The sequence below is a fragment of the Neofelis nebulosa genome, chromosome 17, assembly GCF_028018385.1.
Source record: "Neofelis nebulosa isolate mNeoNeb1 chromosome 17, mNeoNeb1.pri, whole genome shotgun sequence".
Lineage (NCBI taxonomy): Eukaryota > Metazoa > Chordata > Mammalia > Carnivora > Felidae > Neofelis > Neofelis nebulosa.
The window spans coordinates 32,945,594-32,961,737 of NC_080798.1; the positions used below are offsets into that span (position 1 = coordinate 32,945,594).

Consider the following 16,144-nt stretch of genomic DNA (forward strand, 5'->3'; position numbering starts at 1 on the left):
TCTCTCTGTCCCAAAAATAAATAAAAACCGTTGGGAAAAAAAAAAAAAATTTAAAAAAAAAATTAATTCAAAATGGATCAAAGACCTAAATGTAAGAGCTAAATCCATAAAACTCACAGAAGAAAACATAGGAGTAAATCTTCCTGACCCTGCACTCGGCAAAGAATTCTTAGATATGATACCTAAAGCGTGACCAACCACAGAGAGAAGGTAGATAAATTGAAATTCAGCAGAATTAAAGATTTGTGCTGCAATGAACACCATCAAGAAAGTGAAAAGACAACCCGCAGAATAGGAGAAAATGTTTGCAAATTATACATCTGATAAGGACTCGTATCTAAGATACATAAAAACGAATTATATCTATCGGGACAAATATGTAAAGACTCACAAGTTTTAAACATGGGCAAAAGAGATGAACAAACCTGTCTCCAAAAACTATCATAGAAATGGCTAATACGTACATGAAAAACTGCTGGGCATCATTAGTCATCAAAGAAATGCAAATCAAAACCTCAGGCAGCTACCCTTCCACACCTACGAGGAGACTATAATCAAAAAGCCAGACAAACAAGTGTCGTGAGGATGTGGGAAAACTGGAGGCTTCATACACCGCTGGGGGGGGGGGGCGTAAAATGGTGTAGCTGCTTTGGAAAGCAGTCTGATGGTTCTTCACATGATTAAAATATAGACTTACTGTACGGTCCGGCGATTTTACTCCTAGGTACATCCCCAAAATAAACGGAAACATACGATTACACAGAGACTTGTACATGAATATTTGTTGATAGCAGCATTATTCATATTAACCAAACAGTGGAAGCAACCCCAGTGTCCATCAGCTGATGGATGAATAAACATAATGTGGTGTCTCCGTGCAACAGAATGTTTTTGGCCAGGTGAAGGAATGAGACACTGATACATACGACAACATGCATTGACAACGTTATGCTAAGCGGAAGAAACCACTCACAAGAGACCACGTATTACGTGACTCCATTCATACGAAATGAATTCCCGGAATAGGGAAGTCTGTAGGAACAGCAAGTAGGTTTGTGGTTGCCTAGGGCTACGGGAGGCTGAGGGTGTGTGTGTGGGGGGGGGGGGGGGGTAATAGCTAAAACATATCTTTGAGGTGACAAAAATGTTTTCAAATTGACCGAGAAAGGTTGTACATACCTGTGGATATATTACAAGCCACTGAATTGTATACCTTAGGTGCATGAATTGAATAGCATGTGAATTACATCTCAATAAAACCGTTGAAAATATTAAATAGATATTCTTTCCTGCTGGCCTGAATATAAAAACATAATGGCTGCAGCTCGAGTAGCCTCCTTGAACCTTTGGGTAGATTCATGATAGTGGATCAAGAAGACGGAACAGTCCTGGATCCTGGTCACTTTGGACTATTACACAAGTTCTAGAACGCGTATCTCTGCACTCTATTACATGACAGAGAAGTCATCTTCTACCTTGCTGGGTTTTTTAAATAGCAGATATAGAAGTTCTGATACTGTCTTCTCATAGCTAATTGGAGAACATTTTGTTCTTTCTTGGAAGATCAGTCAAGGACTCAAGAAGTAGGGTGGGTCTGGAGGCAGAGCCCAAACAACCGTGGTAGCTCTTATGCTGTTTCCCCAAATATTCCGGCTCTTTCCATGTCAGGTATATGATAAAATTGCTCTTCCTGCTCCTTTGTGGTTGGGTAGGACAATGTGACTAGCCCTGGCCAAAAAAGGGGTAAGGTGAAGGCACTTCTGGGCTAAGGATCTAAAACTATTGGCATGATACCCTCCAGAGCACATTCTTACCCATAGCAACACTGTTCTCAGTGGGGGTTGTTCCCGGATCGCGTAGAGAGGATCCAGCATAACAGAGCCCCAAACAACAGGCAATAGACATGTTGTGCCACAGAGAAACAAACATCAGTTGTTTTCAGCCACTGAAGTGTTGGAACTGTTTGTTACCACAGCATAACCTAGCCTCTACTGACTGATACACCTGTCTGTGGCAAGATCACGTTTCTTTGAAGTTTTGTGTTTTAATTTTAAAAATATTGTCCTCCACGGTGGGGGCACCTGGGTGGCTCAGTCGGTTAAGCATCTGACTCTTGGTTTTGGCTCAGGCCATGATCTCACGGTTTGTGAATTCAAGCCCTGTGTCAGGCTCCACATTGACTGGGCAGGGCCTGCTTGGGATTCTCTCTCTCTCTCTCTCTCTCCCTTTCTCTCTGCCCTCCCCCATTCATTCTCTCTCTCTCTCTGTCTCTCAAAAATAAATAAATTTAAAAATAAATCAAAATAAAAATATTGTACTCCATGGCAAACTAGTGATCATCCTAGTATAAAAATAACATTTTCCCTCAAATTACTCATTAAATTAAGGCTTCAGGAAGATGTTGTCTTGTTTATGCTGTGGTTTTCCGTATCCCCCAGGAACATCCCTGGAAAATGCACAACCCATTTTAAGATATATATAATATAGGGGCGCCTGGGTGGCTCAGTCGCTTAAGCGGCCGACTTCGGCTCAGGTTATGATCTCATGGTCCGTGGGTTCGAGCCCCGCGTCGGGCTCTGTGCTGACAGCTCAGAGTCTGGAGCCTGTTTCAGATTCTGTGTCTCCCTCTCTCTGACCCTCCCCCGTTCATGCTCTGTCTCTCTCTGTCTCAAAAATAAATAAATGTTCAAAAAAAATTAAAAAAAAAAGATATATATAATATATATTTATATGTGTATGTAAGGTATATATTTATATGTATATATAAGATATATATATCTATATAAGATATAGATATATAGATAGATATAAATATATATAAGATATATTATGATATATATATATATATATTAAGATATATATAGATGCACACACACACACACACACACACACACATATATGTGTATATATATATATCCCAGGGCCAAGCTCTGGACTCTGAATCCCAGACGATACACTGTAAGGACTCTGAAGAACCATCAAAATGTATTTGAAACCATTTTTAATTGGTGCTATGTGATAGACATATGGAAGATTCCAGTCTTTCCAGGTATGGGCTACGTATGAACCGTGTCAATCAGAGGCTCCGCTGAGAACGGTAATGGGCGCACGTGGTCTTTGCAGTCAGACAGGAGTACAAATCCTCTCTCTGCCAGGATCTTAACCTTTTCCAGCCTCAGCTTCTTATCTGCAAAATGGAGCAAACAGCACGAATTTCAGAAGGTTAACATAAGATCCAAGGAGCTAATGAGCGGATGACACACTTCACATAGAGCCTGGAACATGGAATACTGTCCTTAATAACCTTAATTTGGCAAGTATTAAAAGACAATAAAACTGAGTGAAGGCCAGAAAATGGGTAAACAGGTGTTCGCATACTCAGCTGGTAGAAACCTACATTGGCTCCTTCTTTCTGGAAGACACATTAAAAATGGATACACCCTTATGACCCACTCCAGTTGCATTAGAAATCCTAAGGAAGGAAGTAATTCGACAAATATGAGAAATTCAATGACAAACAACAAAAACATTCGAGAATAGGGTATGTGCTCAATAGATTCTGACGAATCCTATTGGCAGCAAATGAGAAGTTTTCAAACTCTTTCGACTGGAATTCACATAAGAAATACATATTCTAGGGGCGCCTGGGTGGCGCAGTCGGTTGAGCGTCCGACTTCAGCCAGGTCACGATCTCGCGGTCCGTGAGTTCGAGCCCCGCGTCAGGCTCTGGGCTGATGGCTCGGAGCCTGGAGCCTGTTTCCGATTCTGTGTCTCCCTCTCTCTCTGCCCCTCCCCCGTTCATGCTCTGTCTCTCTCTGTCCCAAAAATAAATTAAAAAACGTTGAAAAAAATTAAAAAAAAAAAAAAAAAAGAAATACATATTCTATCACAACCCAGTATGCACCCATTTGTTTAACCACGCAGAATCGTTGCACAGATACTTATCTTCCCTCACGCAACACATCCGATTTTTCTATTCCACCCAGCCCTATTCTTTTCTGTCTCATTTATTTTAAATATTGATCTTGACTCACTAAATTCGTGTTCTTACCCACTGAAGAGTCATGAGCTACAGTTTGGAAAATATCACCGTGGGTAGATTTTACAAAAGGTGATTTAGGATGTATACCCGCTGACAAGGAAAGGTGTCCCAAGTATAATGCCGAGTAAAAAAAAGAAGGTCACAAAATAGAATGAATAATATTGTCCCGTTTAGGTTAAATGCGTGTGTATGTGTGTGTGTGTGTATTGCATCCAAATAGAAAAACAGTCTACAACAACAGACATGAAATAAACAACAGTCATCATCACAGGAGTGAGAGTGAGGATATATGTATAATTTCATTTTCTTTTGGTTTCTATCTGTCTCCCAGCTTTTTCTACGATAGGCATCTATTACTTGTGTGCTTATGAGGAATTAGTTGCATACGAAATCAAGAGTAAGGCTATCCAGAGCCTTATCTGAAATGAGTAAATGTGGTTGTTTAGATTCATAGCAAGAACCTAAGAACCACACTCAGTTTAAAAAAAAAAAGCCCAACTCCTTGTGGGCTCAGGCCTCCGCCAACATCTAGTCTAAGGCAACTAACTTCCTTCCTTCCTTCCTTCCTTCCTTCCTTCCTTCCTTCCTTCCTTCCTCCCTCCCTCCCTCCTTCCTTCCTTCCTTCCTTCCTTTCTTTCTCCCTTCCTTCCTCCCTCCCTCCCTCCCTTTCTCGATCCGTTTCATCCTTCCTTTCTCCCTGCCTCTCTTTCATTCTTGCTTCCAACATTTATGGAGCATTTCTCCGTGCCAGGAACTGGGGATTGACCAAGGAAAAATAACAGCTCTGGGACATCGCTAGGGCTGAGCTGAATTTACTGGTGGCCACGGCAGGGGAGACCTGATCCAACACAATCTCGGGGCTCTGGGGTGGGGCCTTTGGGGAAAAGGGCTGGTATAGGGTTTTTCAACCCAAGTACCCCAAAAGGCTCCATAGTCCAAGTTCAACGTGGAACATCAGCCAAGCAGCACCATCGGTGAGTCTAGATAGAGCAGCTAAGTGACTGATACAAGCCATCACAATTTCACCGTTTTGTTCAGTTTCTGAAAAGACATTGCCCTATTTTTAGGGGGGACCCTGACCACCTGCCTTCTTGCAACTTCTCACACCCTCCAGGCTCCGTGCCTGGCACATCCTCCTTTACATTAAAGCCCAAGAATCCTTAGAATGTAAAGGTAAACAAAGAAGGGAGGCCAAGTCGTTGTCCTTGGGGAGCTCACATCCTGGAGCTAGTGCTAAGAAAAACATAAATAAGGAAGCGTTTTGGGCTGCGATAAGTCTGTGAAAATAATAAAATAGAATACTGTGTGAGAAAGAACCGGGTGCCTGGGGAATCAGGGAGGACTTCTTGGAAGAGGTGACATTTGGAGCCAAATCCCAAATGAGGACAAGAAGTCGGCCTCGAGGAAGAACATTCTGCAGAGGGACTAGCAAGTGCCAAAGCCTCAGAGAAGGGAGATCTTAGTTCCTTCCCAGACCACAAAGAGGCCAGCCGTCTTGAACATAAGCGAGACTGCATGCAGGGGCCTATCATACGGCCCCTGGTGGACCTTGCTAAGGACTTGCGACTTTTTCCATAGTACAATGAGAAGCCGGGGGAGGGAAGTGACATGTTGTCAAAAGAAGGCACCTTTGTTTGGTAGCCCCAGAGAACGTCACGTCAACATCACACCCCCCCCCCCACCCCGGATGTACCGCACGGAGAAGGACACGGCGTCGCTACCGCGGTATCTGTGCCTCAAATTTGCATGATCTCAGTCCAATCATGAGAAAACAGTAGACAAATCCAAATGAACAGACTTTCCACATACTGCCTGATCCGCGCTCTTCAAAGGTCATGAAAGACTGAGGAATTGTCACAGGTGGGAAACTCAAAAGCTCTGGATGCCCTGTGGGATCTTGAATTGAATCCTGGGACATCAATATCCTAATGTCAGAAGAATGATTGATCAAATTCGAATAAGGTCTGTAGCTGAATTAATAGTTTTGTATTACTGTTAATTTCCCAGTTTTGATCACTGAACTATGGCTGCATACGTTGTTAACATAGAGGGAAGCTGGGTGAAGCGTCTGTGTAAACTCATACTATTTTTATAACTTTTATTTGAATCCAAAATTATTTTCATGTTTTATTATTATTATTTTTTTGGTTTGTTTTAGAAAAAAAGAGAACAGGAGCAGGGGAGAGGGGCAGAGGGAGGGAATCTTAAGCGGAATGCATGCCCAGCACAGAACCCAGCATGGGGCTCGATCCCACAGCCCTGGGATCATGACCTGAGCCGAAATCAAGAGTTGGACTCCAACTGACTGAGCCACCTAGGAGGCCCCAAAACTAATTTTGAAAAAGGTTTTAGGACGCAAAGTACAAAACAAGCATCACGAACTCGATATTTTTAAAACCACACACCCACACGCACTTGCCTCTGTTTAGAAACTGTCTGGAAATACCACATATAAGGTAGGGCTGGCTGCCTCTGGAGAAAGATCTGGAATGACAGATCTTTTTGCATTGTGTTCCCTCTTCCGCCGCTTGAATTTACCACATACGACTTTCACAATGAAAATACAGAGCAAAAGCTTGCAATGAAAGAGTGGGGACACGGGTGCAATGGCAAAACCAAAGGGCATAGGGGAAGGGTGCCTTCTACGACTCTCTGTGCAAAGACACAACCAAAGGTCAAGGCCGGGTGGCATGTTCAGGAGCCCCTCTCCAAACCAACTCGAATTTAGGGCAGCTGGGGCTGAGCATGGGGGGAAGGGGACTGTACCAGGTCACTCAGTTTATTGGTGGGGGGAAAGGAGAGACGGGCAAGAATCCAAGCTCCCTGCCGCCTTCTCTTCACTATGCATTGCACACGCGCTGGACGTACGAGTACTTGTCAAGAAAAGCAAACGCAGGGGCGCCTGGGTGGCTCAGTCGGGTAAGCGTCCGACGTCAGCTCAGGTCGTGATCTCACAGTCCGTGAGTTCGAGCCCCGCGTCGGGGCTCTGTGCTGACAGCCTGGAGTCTGCTTCCGGTTTTGTCTCCGTCCCTCCCCCGCTTGCACGCTGTTCCTCTTTCTCAAAAATGAACAAACATTAAAATTTTTTTTTTTTTTTTTTTTTTTTTTTTAAAGCAAGCATAGGAGGCGGTGCCTTGGCTAGGGAGCACGGCACCACGAAACACTTTGCGCGTTTCAGTACTTCCGGGAGACTTGCTGGTCTGCGGCTGGCCTCCTTTGACCGTCATTATTAGGAATGGGTCCGTCACGACGCTCACAGCCTGGAAGCTTGTGTGGTCCCAGAACATTCCTGTAGGATATCCTCAGAGCAGGTCTCAACAAAGTGATGCCTGATACGACGATAACGTCACCTGTTTTTGCTGCCGGCAAAATTCTACCAGGGGACGCTGGCTAAGTGTTGAGAACAGAGCCCGGCCTATAGTGAGCCCACATGCTAAGGGTTCACATTATTATTATTGATATTATTATCAGAACAAGAATTCCCCATTTGCACGGCTACTAAGGAAGTAATTCCTGAGTGAGTTTACTGTTGGTCCCAACTGCAGAACGAGCCTTATGCCTCGCACCTGTCTACAGGCCAAGTCACCCTGTCCACACCGTAAGTGATGGCTACTGTTTGCCATGAGCATACACCAAGAGCCCGGACCTGGGGTCCGGGCTGGGGCTCGCCACCTTGTCCTCACTGCCTCCCGCCCCGTCCTCCCCGCCGACATCCCGGCCGATGTCGGTAGAAGATGATAGCCCTGACAACTAGACTCGCCTGGGCACCGTCGCTCACCGCCGATTGATGTGCGGGCCTCGGGACGGGGGTCCCAAACCCAGCGAACACGAGCCCTCCGGCCCCGTCTGGGAGGCTGTGTGCGATGACGGAGCAGTGATAGCTGGGGCCGGGGTGGGGGTCAGGTGTGGGGCCGGCGGGCTGCTGTGGTCAGCGAGGTGAGCCTCTCCCTTTCCGGAGCGACAAGTCAGCTGCGCCGTTGGAACACATGCCCGAGTAAGCCTGCCTGGCACGACGCCGGCGGCTTCTGGCCACACACGAAAGACGGTCAGAGGTGTTTACGGCCGAACTTTCTGCCCCCGCTCCTTGAAGGCTCCACTCGCTCACCCAGCAGAAAACCGGGTGTGTTTCTCTAGGTCGTACGTCACCTTGATGGGTTTCTGTTACTGACAAAAATGTGGATGCCTCTGCCCAGTGTCCCTGGCTTCGTGCGTGGGTTGGCTCATCCAGTCTTCTGCAGAAATACTCCAAGGTGGTTATTGCTACTATCCGCATGAACAGAGGCTCAGAGGGGCCGGGGAGCCGGTCCAAGGTCATACAGCTAACATTGGGCACAGCCAGGACTTGAACCCAAAGCCTCAAGTGTTCTGACAGGTATTAACGTCCTTGGTAGGGAAAGGCAGGGGCTGAGGGCATTAAACTGGGGTTCAGAGACCCACTCCCCATAGTTCCATTTAGACCAGGGATCCAGCCTCAGGCTGATGCCCCAACCACGGAAGCTAATGGGGGGCAGCGTCACGAGGTGGGGGGCGGGGGGGAGACCATCCCCACACCTTGGGTCTCCCACCCCCTCCGAGCCCCCCTCTGTGTGCCACAACAGCTAATCAATACTGGCTTACATTTTATGAGACAAGGAGTTAACTTGTTCAGTTATGGGGGAGACAGCTCTATTCTTTCGTAACAAGTAATCTGAGTAGGAAAATCGATCCTGAGAGGCCCCATGCACGCTGGCTAATTTTATATTATCCTCAGCCAATGGGCGAGCACAGAGTAATGGAGTTGTTGTTACAGTTCATTATGGGAGGGGGATCAATAGTGGGACAATCTGAGGTTCAGCATCACAGCTGTGGCCGTAACGGGGGGGGGGGCCGCGGGGAGCTCAGGGTGGGGAGCGTCACTTCCTTCCTTGCGCCCCCCGCCCCCAGACGCTGCTGATTCCCGCCACAGCCCCCAAGGAAGGAAAACCTCTCGAGTGGAGACCAGGAGACTCCCCACTCCCCAAGCCCCCGATGCCCTCCAACAGCCAGACTCCGGGTTGATGGAACAGGGAAGAAGGGGAAGCCTCCATCATCGCGGGCTGGCCTGTGACCACCGCGTTTTCCCTGCTGTCTTTGCAAGTGGCTTTTGGACGGAACCCAGGTTTGGCCTGGCAGCGAGTCCTCCTTGGCATCTTGACGGCCCCAAACACCAATTCCTGGTTTTCTTCCTAAATACACAGCCGAGAGAGACAGGCGGCCTCTGTCTTCTGTGTGCTCAGCACCCGAGAGATGCTGTCCCAGCTCTTCCTGGTTCCTGGGCAGGAATCTAATCTCCCTGGGGCCGCGGCGTCGCTTCCAGACCTAGATCTGACATTTGGGCTGCTCCAAAATTCTTCCTCGCCACGGAATCGCCAGTACTCACTCGGCACTTCATCGCCCCGTCTTGCGGGGACCTCCACGAGCATTCTAGAAGCTGTGCTCGTATGCATGGCAGGCCCTACGGCAGCCCCTTTATCTACATGATCGGGTTTATCGTCTGACTGTTTACCTGGCTTATAGTATTATTTCATATCTGTTATGTGTAAACCCACTTTATATGCATCGTCTCAGTCACCCCTCATGGTAGCTTTTTCTATCATCCCAATATACAGAGGAGTAAATGGAGGCTCAGAGGGGAAAAGCAACGTGCTCAGGACACATAGGTATTAACCAGAAGACTGGAAGTTTAAAGATCTTGCTGGATTTGAAGGCAGGCCCACTAGTTCCAAACGCTAATATCCACAATGCTATTCTGGAACAGAAGACAGCGGGATATGTCTGGACTCCTCTCTCAGGACCCAAATCCCAGAGGTAAGGGTGCTGGGTTGAGGGGAAAAAACTAAACAGGGAGAGCTGGTGCCCTAATTCTTACTTGGAAATCAGAGATCACTAAACACGGATGTCCCTGTTTCAAGGTGGGTAATGCAGTAGACTTAAAGGGAAGTCATGAGACGGTTAGATGGGGAGAGATGTGAGCTAGCCTTCTGAGCCCTTTTGTCTCCCATCAGGCGCTAGAAGGATCCAAAGTTCCCAACAGGGGATGTGGAACTTAGCCAGCTGTCCCTGTCGTGGGCTGAATTGTGACCCCTAAAATTACGTTGAAGTCCTAACCCCTGTACGTGACTGTGTTTGGAGATAGGCTCTTTAAAGAGGCGATGAAGCTAAAATGACTTCAGAATGTGGGTCCTATTCCAGTATGACAGGTGTTCCTATAAGGGGAGGAAATTTGGGGACAGAGAGATACGAGGGACCTGCACACACAGAGAAAAGTCGAGTGAGGGCTCCTCAAGAAGGTGGACATCTGCGAACCAAGGAGAGAGGCCTCAGAAGACACCAAACCTACCAACGCCTTGATCTTGGACTTTCAGCCTCCAGAATTGCAAAAAGAAATTTTATTTTAAAACACCAAACCTCTGTTGTTTAAGCCACCAGTTGGGGGCGCGGGGTGATATTTGTTATGCAGCCCAAGCTGCCTGAGACAGACTTGCAATGAAGCTGCCAAGAAAGGAGCCAGGTGACCTCATTGCGGAGGGCTCAGAGTGAACAGCATAAGTTCAGGGCAAAATGGGGGATGCGGCTGAAAGTTGGGGTTCCAGAGACCAACACGGCCGAGGTAGGGCTGGCTGGGTCGTAAGGGAGGACCTCAGGCCCTGACCAAGGCCAGCAAACAGATCATGAAAATAGCAGCTGTAGGTACCAACAGGGCAACGGGTCACGAGACATGCAAGAAGGGCCAGAGCCACGGCCCTAAGGCCCTGAGGTGATCCGCACTCACTTCAGAAGAGCTCGTGGACAGCGAGGGAGGGGAAGGGTGGAGCTGCGGAGGGGCCTGGGGAGGGTTCTCGGAAGGAGGACAGCTGTCCGCCGTGAGAACCAAACATAATGCTTTAAATAACGCCACGCACGGAATGACTAACATCTGTATCCTGGACTAAAGTCAGCAAACTGTGGCGCTCGGGCCAAATTCCGACCGTCTGTTTCTGTCGATAAAGCTTTATTGGGACATACATATCGCGTATGGCTGCTTTCGTGCTACAACAGCCACGCTGAATAGTTATGGCAGCAACTGAGGCTGTGTCAGCAGCACTAAAGCCTGAAATATTTACTACCTGGTCCTTCACAGAAAATGTGTGCCAACCCCTGCCCCAGCAACAAGGTTTCTGTGACAATGGCAGCTGGCCTTTCTAGGACAGCTGGAGAATAGTGTGAAGGGTTTCATGCATTTAATCATCTTGACCGCTCAGTCAGTCAACAAGTGTTCTCCCAAGGGGGACAACCGTGGGCCAAAACCTGTGTTCAGTACTAAGGATTCAATAATGAACAGAGTCATGGTTCTCTCGCCAAGGCACTTCCAGTCTTGTGGGAACCCAGACGCTGTCAAAGGATCACCCAAACGTGCTGGGCTAGACTTCTGTGCTGGAGCATCTGAAAATCCGTTAAACCCCATCTTCTGTTTTCCCCAGAGGCAGATCCCGAGATAAGGGTTCGTATGCAAATAGTTTATTGGGAAGATGGCCCCGGGAAATGCCAGCAGGACAGTGGGGAAGTGAGGCAGGAGAAGGAGGGACCCCACAAAAAGTGTGTAATTGAGCAGGTGACCCTGTGGCTCTCTGAGGACTTCGGGGACACTGTGGGGAGCGCTCTTCAGAGTTACCGACCACCCAAGGACAAGGGGGCCGGGGTGCTGACTCCCCATCCGTCATTGGTTGCGGGCTGCCCACTGGGGCCTCGAGTCTCCTGCCCTTACTGCTTGTCCTCATCCGGTAGACTTGGGAGGAGTGGGTGATCCCTAAGCAGCCTGACTTGCGCAGAGGCGAACACAGAGGAGGAGTTGAGGAGGCATTCAACCTTCCCTGGGGTTGAAGGGAGACTTGGGCAAGAGTATTCCCGCAGACAGAGCCTGTGGCTCCCGACCCAGGTCAACACGCTGCTCCCCCCTTGGGGTCCCCAGCACCCTTTGCTTTAATCAGAGCACCGGATTGGGGCGGTGCGACCATTTGTTAGCTTGTCCGCAAGGGGCCATGCCGAATCCGCTACTCTGTCCCCGGGGCCTGGTTCTGTGCCCAGCACACAGCAGGACCACAGAAAATGAAGGGAGAGCTTCTTCCCCACTTTAACGGAATACCAAGCGCTCCAGAAAATTCTATGTCTGTCCGGCACTGTCTGCAGATAGCTCCCACAGGTGGCAGGGCTATAGGCTAGGGAAGCCGTGCCCACACGTGGGGCGAAAGAGTGGGAGGAGCTCAGCCTCAGGAGGGTCACAGGGGGGCGGGCAGGGGACACAGCTCGGTATTGGATTTTATCTGATCGCTGAAGTTGCTCTGTGTCTTCGGGCGGTGGTTCTCAAAGTGAGGCCAAGGAACCCCTGGGGGTTCCAGAAGCCTACCCATTATTTCCATGGTCATGCTAAAATGTTATTTGCCATTTTTTTCAATTGTCACTCTCGTGAGCCTTTAGGGGAGTTTCCCCGGAGACCATTCTATGTTTATAAGGCTATAAAACAGTGGCACGCTTCATTATTGTTATTATGTAGATATGTCAATAAATTAATAAATATTTCTCATTCTTTCTTTTTTTTAAATTTTTTTTTAACGTTTATTTATTTTTGAGACAGAGACAGACAGAGCATGAACAGGGGAGGGGCAGAGAGAGAGGGAGGCACAGAATCCTAAACAGGCTCCAGGCTCCGAGCTGTCAGCCCGGAGCCCCATGCGGGGCTCGAACTCACGGACTACGAGATAGTGACCTGAGCTGAGGTCGGCTGCTCAACCGGCCGAGCCACCCAGGCACCCCATCTCATTCTTAATTTCTAACGTGGTAAAATAGCAAGAGAAATAACTCCCCTGAACACAAGGTTTTGGGTTCCTCAACAGTAATAATTTTTGAGATGCAAAGGGATCCTGAGATGGAAAAGTTTGAGAACAGCCGTGTTCCAGAATTCTTCATCGTTTCACGGCTCACGGGACAGAGACCGTGTACTACTGCAGAAACAATCACCTTCCCATCTGCCCTTGTGTCTGGGACCATGATACGTAGGCCTACCCAAACAGATATTTCTTGCCCAAGCTCTGGAGGGGGATTTTGGGATCCCAAGCGGGGGACAGAGTAGAGGGCTGTCTGGCATTGGCCGCCACAGCCTGGCCAAAGGTCAGTGGAAGCCACGGGCGGCAGTGCTGACAGGGTTTCAGCAGCGATGTCCTCCCTGCCCTGGGACTGTAGCCTGACTATCTCCCGGCCTCTGAGCCCAGAACCATCATCCTAATCTATTTCTTCAGGCTGCCTGGCAATGCTGTGTGAGCTTGGGCAACTTGCTTGCGTGCTCTGTGCCTCCGCATACATAGTAGAGATGACGAGAAGGTGGGGGAAGGGCTGTAAAGGTTAAATGACATGACGCCTGGCAAGTGCGCTGTGCCTGGCAAGGGATAATGGCTCGATATGTGGCGCCTGCTGTTGAGATGACGACGAGGAGGAGGAGGAAGAGGAAGGTGACGGTTATTGCGACTATCTACTGCCTCTGGCTCTGCTGCTCAGTGTCCGATGCTCGTCTTTCCCCCCAACTCTCATTAAAAGTCATATTCAGTAAACACTCTTGGTCTCTGCACCCCCTTAAAATCCTTTCCTGTACCATGAATTCCCCAACCTGGGGAAATCTGCCCGAACATTCTTGGCTGCCTGAGGGGGGGGGGGGGGTGGCGTTTCAGGGCAAAGCAGGTGGACAGCCTGGGTCTGGTGCCGGAGCCCCGATTTCCTCACCAGGAAAACAAGGCTGCTCTGGAGCTGTTCCACGGGGCCCGGAGACCGACCTGAATCCCGGGAACCCGGCAGGACCTAGATCGGAGTTTCCTCTTCACAGGCCAGGGGCCGCTGGCTAAATCGAGCCTCACATAGCATGGTTTTGGCCTCACTTCCACCCTAAGATCCCAGACTCCTTCCCGAAGAATCGGAAGGGTTGGTGAACAGGAAGAGGCGGGGCTGAGGAAGCTGAGCATGGGGAGGAGGAAGGAGGAGGGGCTGGCAGGGAGGATGGAGAAGGAAGGGAGGAGGGCAGGACTGACTCTCCCGGCCTGGGGCCCTCGGTGACCTAGGCTCCGCCCCTTCCCCTCACCACCCCGCGTCTACTCAGATCTTGGCTCCCTTTCCCGAAATGCCCAACGGTTCACATTTAATGACTTCATAAAAAACTGGAAAGTAGAAAAGGAAGAGTTAAATGTTCTCCTAAAAGGAGGAAGCTGTAGCTAATCCCAATTAGGAGGAAGTCCCAGGCTATTGAGACGCTACAATCCAATTACATCAGGTAAAATGAATTACTCCGTTAATGCTGACTTATTATGAAGACACCTTCTTATTGCTTTCATTAATAATCTTTAGACATCATTTTAGCGCATATTGGCTGCAATAACATTTCTATTAGCATCATGGTGGAGCAGGGCTGACAATTAAAATAAAAAATAAATCAACCCAAGGAGCGAACAAACGTAATTATAGTTCAGAAGGAGCTTTTATGTGTATTTGATTAGTCAGTGGACTAGCGCCTCCTTTCTTGCCTTGAATTTGTGTTAGCCCCAATCCATGCAAACTGCCGGGGTCGGACGGGAAAAGAGGACGGGTGTGCGTGTGTGAGAGACTCAGAGATGGAGAGACAGAGAAGATAAGGTACCTTGCCAACTAGGGAACGGTTGGCACCCAGTTCCTGGCTCTCTGAATGCCCATGTGTAAGCTCCTTCTCCTCTCTGGGTCTCTGTTTCCCTGTTTCTGAACCTGGGATTTGGGGAAAGTTCTAATTTCCAGAATGTGTCTACTATAGTCTAGAGCTTTCTAAAATTTTCCTGCTGTGGAGGACTGAAGATCCCCAATACCGAGTGCCAGATGGGAGGAGCCCAAGAAGAAGAAAAACTGTTTGGGCCAAAACAGCTGCTCTAAGCCCGAAGCTTGGATTCTTCTAGAATAGAGGTTCCCAGCTGCCTGGTTTGTCCCCCAGGGGACAGTTGTGATTGTCATGGCCTGGAGCGGGCTTGGGGAGGTGCTACTGGAATCTTGTGGGTAGAGGCCAGGCATGCTACAGAACATCTCTAATGCACCGGACATTGTCGGCCCCCAAGTGTCGGTATTGCTGAGTTGAAAACCACGTTCTAGATCATTCTGAGACTGCATATTTTTGCACAACCGGAATCAGATTGCCGAAGCAGCCTTAACGGATATCAAAATCTTTGGCCTCCTCGGTGAGATCGTGTCCACTGAATACACAATGAAAAGTCAGCAGAGGAGTACAGTAAACTTGAATACAGTAAGTTACATTCTCAAATAGTTGTGTATTTGTTCTCCACTTATTATACATATAGGCACACATCAGCCTGTGCCCACCAGTGCCCTTAGCTCCAACCCCCTACTCAGACCTTGGCTCCCTTTCAGAATATACATAGGTATAGGTAATGCCACACACACACACACACACACACACACATACACACACACACACTGCCTCATATATATGCATACATAATGCTTCATATATGTACATACATATATAATGTCATAGATATATATACACTCACGTACATACGTGGGTGTGTGCGTCCCTGTGTGTGGAAACACTTGTGACCTAATGACCTTCTAAGGTAGTGTGAAGGAAGAGGTAAGACACTCTAACTAAAGTAATTACAGATCAATAAAAAGCACAGCTAGAAAGTCCTTGGGGAAATTGCCAAGTCTGGGATTTTTCCTGTGTCTTCTGGAGCCCTGAATCTGATCAAAGTCCTTCATAGATTTCCCAAATATTCCACTTATAATTGTTTTTAAAACAGTTCTCAGGGGCGCCTGGGTGGCTCGGTCGGTTAAGCGGCCGACTTCGGCTCAGGTCATGATCTCACAGTCCGTGAGTTCGAGCCCCGCATCAGGCTCTGTGCTGACAGCTTGGAGCCTGGAGCCTGTTTCGGATTCTGTGTCTCCTTCTCCCTGACCCTCCCCCCATTCATGCTCTGTCCCCTTCTCTCTCAAAAATAAATAAATGTTTAAAAAATTTTTTAAAAACCCATAGTTCTCGTTATTTTTAAAAGCAATTTTTTTTTTTTAATCCCTGCAACTCTCCAG

General features: G+C 48.2%; 1 long non-coding RNA gene across 1 annotated transcript; it reads right to left on the reverse strand.

Moving 5' to 3' along the window:
* Positions 1–2,984: 2,984 nt before the first annotated feature.
* Positions 2,985–14,335, reverse strand: LOC131499421 (uncharacterized). Its single transcript, XR_009255868.1, has 2 exons — positions 13,861–14,335; positions 2,985–3,187 (listed from the first exon to the last, which is right to left on the reverse strand). It is a non-coding gene; the product is annotated as an uncharacterized LOC131499421 (long non-coding RNA).
* Positions 14,336–16,144: the final 1,809 nt, after the last annotated feature.